This window comes from Nicotiana tomentosiformis, chromosome 6, assembly GCF_000390325.3.
Source record: "Nicotiana tomentosiformis chromosome 6, ASM39032v3, whole genome shotgun sequence".
In the NCBI taxonomy this organism is placed as follows: Eukaryota; Viridiplantae; Streptophyta; class Magnoliopsida; order Solanales; family Solanaceae; genus Nicotiana; species Nicotiana tomentosiformis.
This window is the reverse complement of record NC_090817.1, coordinates 140941035-140944911: the sequence shown is the minus strand read 5'-3', so window position 1 is coordinate 140944911 and position 3877 is coordinate 140941035. Positions and strand designations below refer to the sequence as shown.

General features: G+C 39.9%; 1 long non-coding RNA gene across 1 annotated transcript; it reads left to right on the top strand.

Annotated features, from left to right (window-relative positions):
* The first annotated feature begins 1411 nt into the window (after window positions 1–1411).
* Window positions 1412–3621, top strand: LOC104086680 (uncharacterized). Its single transcript, XR_684145.3, has 2 exons — window positions 1412–1984; window positions 3358–3621. It is a non-coding gene; the product is annotated as an uncharacterized lncRNA (long non-coding RNA).
* Window positions 3622–3877: the final 256 nt, after the last annotated feature.

The following is a 3877-nucleotide window of genomic DNA, read 5'->3' as shown; positions in this document are numbered from 1 at the left end:
AGGTTGAATTTTCCTTTATAAGGGCCAAGCTTCACTGGTACTTCTTTGTCTATTCCACCCACTGCTGAGGAGGTGAGTTGATAGCCTTGACACGATCTCTGCCATTTTATACAACTAGGCCAAGGCGCTCCACCTGAGTCGAGGCTAAGTAGTTGTAGGTAGATCCCGTGTCTATCATCGCCAGAATGGGCTTGCCATTTACCTTCATGTCGACGAACATTAAGGTCCTCTCTTGTTTAAGAGGAGTCCTCTCATTTGCCTTCTTTTTTTCCTTTCTTGGTGATTAGGCAGGGGTCCTTCTTCTTACGGATACCAGCACTAGTTCCCGCTAAGGACTCAGAAATAGAACCAACAATTACATTGAATGCACCTACTGATTCAGTCTGGTCCGCATCATCTGCGTCGTCATCCGTCCCATCATCAAAAGCTTGATGGGCGTTCATCTGTGCATGTGGGCATTCATTATTCCAATATGGTCTGCCGCAATGACGGCATCCTAAGGGGAGTTTCCTCCCCCGATCGTTGTTGTTAGATGAAGTGCTAGTACTGCATAAGGAGGGAGCCTTAGATTTGGTTGCACTCCGGTCTCCTCCACTTCTGCTAGGGCTACCAGTGTTCGGCTGGCCCCCTTTGTATCCTCCTCGGACAGGCTGTTGAGGCCTATCCTTCCTGGCTTCCACTTTATAATCCCCAAGGCACTCTGATGCTTGGATTGCCTTAGGTAACGTGTCTGCATTGAAGATATAGAATGCTCCTCGGGTCCCATTCCTTCACCCGTGAAGGAGCTGCTACTGGAATTTGAAGAAATCATGCCACAAGACATGCCAAAGAGACTCTCACCTAGGCGCACTGTGGACCGATTGAGTTGGCACCGGTGCGAAGCCACCTGTCCGGGCGCCGTACAAAATGTCACAACCCGAACTCACCGAGCTTCGGAGATAATTGATAGAAATGCTAGATACATGGATCATCGTACCCTCCAAGTCCCTATACGGGTCCCTGTGCTATTCCAAAAGAAACATGATGGTAGTTTACGACTCTGTGTGGATTATCGGGATCTAAACAAAATCACCCTCTATATATTGTTGGAGACGCTACATCTCCAGATTTAGATAAGGTTGAAGACGGCTAGGTTACACTGCTAATGGTTGTGAGATAGTTGGGGCTCTTTTATTTTAGCTCTCCATGTGTCATGATCCAGTGCAACAATCTCCATTTAGTTATCTCATCTCACCCGTTAGTTTTAGTCCATTGGATGACAGTTGGATGTCATTAATTATGTATTTTCTCTCTTCTTTTTTTACACACGTGTACAAAGCAGTTAGAGGTTAGGTAGTTAGTGGAAGACACTCATGAATATTATATAGCTTGTACAGTATATTTTATTCATTCAGATTGGAGAATACAATTTCAAACATTTGTAGAAATTCTCTCTCTAGAATTTCAACATGGTATCAGAGCTTTGGAATGATCCAGCTCAATTTCGATTCCAATCTCATCTGGTTTATGTTTGATTTTTTATCACAATACAACACTGTGATCAATATTGAAAATTAGATTTCATATAGTTTCGATTCTGAATTTTTGTTTCACAATTTCCCTTGAGATTTTTAGGTTTTATTCCTTCACTTTCTGTTGATTTACCACTGAAAATGGCAATACCAGCAAAAATTGTTCATGATCATCATTATTATCTTCATGCCTCTGATTCGCCTAGGCTAGCTTTGGTTTCACCTCCGTTTGATGGATCTGGATATGGCGCTTGGAGAAAATCCATTTTAATTGCATTGTCAGCCAAAAACAAACTCTGTTTCATCGATGGAAGCTTGGGCAAGCCGAAGGATGATTCACCTGACTTGAAGTATTGAATCCGATGTATTGATATGGTATTTTCTTGGGTCCTAAATTCCTTGACCAGCGAGATCAGACCTAGTGTAATTCATTCAAAATTAGTTAGAATTCTGTGGACACAATTGGAGGAAAGGTACGAAAAATCGAATTTAGCTCAGTCTTTTGAATTACAAAAACAACTCTTAGAAATAGTTCAAAGTTCAAACAATATTGCTAATGGGATGAGATAGAATTACTTGATACTAGAACTGTTTGTGTTTGTGTAGATTGTAAATGTGGTTCACTTGAAAAGAACTATGCCCTTGAAGAAAGGCAAAAATTAGTGAATTTCCTAATAGGACTAAATGAGACATACACTGGGGGTAAGAGGAAACATCATGATGATACAACCATCACCAACAATTGACAGAGCTTATTACTTACTGCTTCAAGAGGAGAGACAAAGGGGAATTCAATATAGATTGATCATTATCCTAGTGACTCCAGTTCTTTTGCTGCCATAACACAGAAATTCAACCAAGCACATGAAAACTTTAATAATTTTGCTAGTCAGCCTAGGAGCTCCTCTGGTGGAAATAATTCTCAAGCTGGAAATTATTTTGGTGGATATGGCTATAAGAATAATCAGGAATACATGAAAGGGTTATTCTGTAACTACTGCAAGAAGCCAGGTCATAGTATTGAGAAATATTTTAAAATTCAAGGCTATCCTCAACAGTAAAACTTTAGAAACAATAACAAGTAAAGAAGGCCACAAAATTCTATTCAAGGTCATGTTGTTTTCTGAGATGAAGGTGTAGGACAATTTCACAACAATGACACAGAAGCAACAAACAACAACAACAACAACCCAGTTTAATCCCACTAGTGGGGTCTGGGGAGGGTAGTGTGTACGCAGACCTTACCCCTACCCTGGGATAGAGAGGCTGTTTCCAATAGACTCTCGGCATCCTTCCCTCCAAGAACTCCCCACCTTATTCTTGGGGTGACTCGAACTCACAACCTCTTGGTTGGAAGTGGAGGGTGCTTACCATCAGAGCAACTCACCTTGTTTAAAACAGAAGCAACAATTGGTATTAAATAAGAACAACTTACACAACTGATGAAACTACTTCAACATATTAAAATTGGGGAACGGGCAGCAACAAATTTTGAGGTCAATGTGAATGCCAATTGTGCTGGTACATCTCTGCATGCTCCTATCATTTTTTTTAAGAACACTAAGAGTCATTTTTGGACCATTGACTCTGGAGCCTTTGAACACATGTCTTTTGACCCCAGTATTCTCAGAAACATTAAAGTCCTTCCTACTCCTATGAATGTCACTCTTCCTAATTCTCAAAGGGTAAAAGTAACACATGCATGACAAGTTACAGTACACCCTAAGTTGACTCTACACATTGTCCTGCTAGTTCCAGATTTAAATTCAATCTCATGTTTGTTCACAGATTATGCACATAATTTAAATCCATTCTTACCTTTTCTGATTCTTTCTATTTCTTGTAGGACCTTTCCTTGAGCAGGCCTATAGTTCTTGGTGATGTCATAGCTGGACTATATCTTCTCTACTCCACACATTATTTTTTTGATTCCCTGTACATAGAAAATAAAATTGAATCAGTCATTCCATCTTCCATTGTGAATACTTCTACTACATCTAATGTTTCACATTCTATGAGTAGTTTTGTGGTTTCTTGTGACAGTTTATGGCATGTAAGACTTGGTCATTTACCTATTTCTTCTATGAGACATATCTCTGGTTGCACACAATCTAATTCCACACAGGCTGTTTTTCTTTGTACCATCTGTTCTATGGCTAGACAACACAAATTTCCTTTTCCTAATAGCACCACTTCTACCTTCCATATTTTTGAACTTATCTACATAGACACTTGGGGGCTTTATAAAACACCTACGCATGATGGATTTAAGTAGTTTCTTACTATTGTTGATGACTATAGTAGCGGTACTTGGACATATTTGCTTAGTACTAAGAGTAATACTTTTACAGTACGTCAATCTTTTC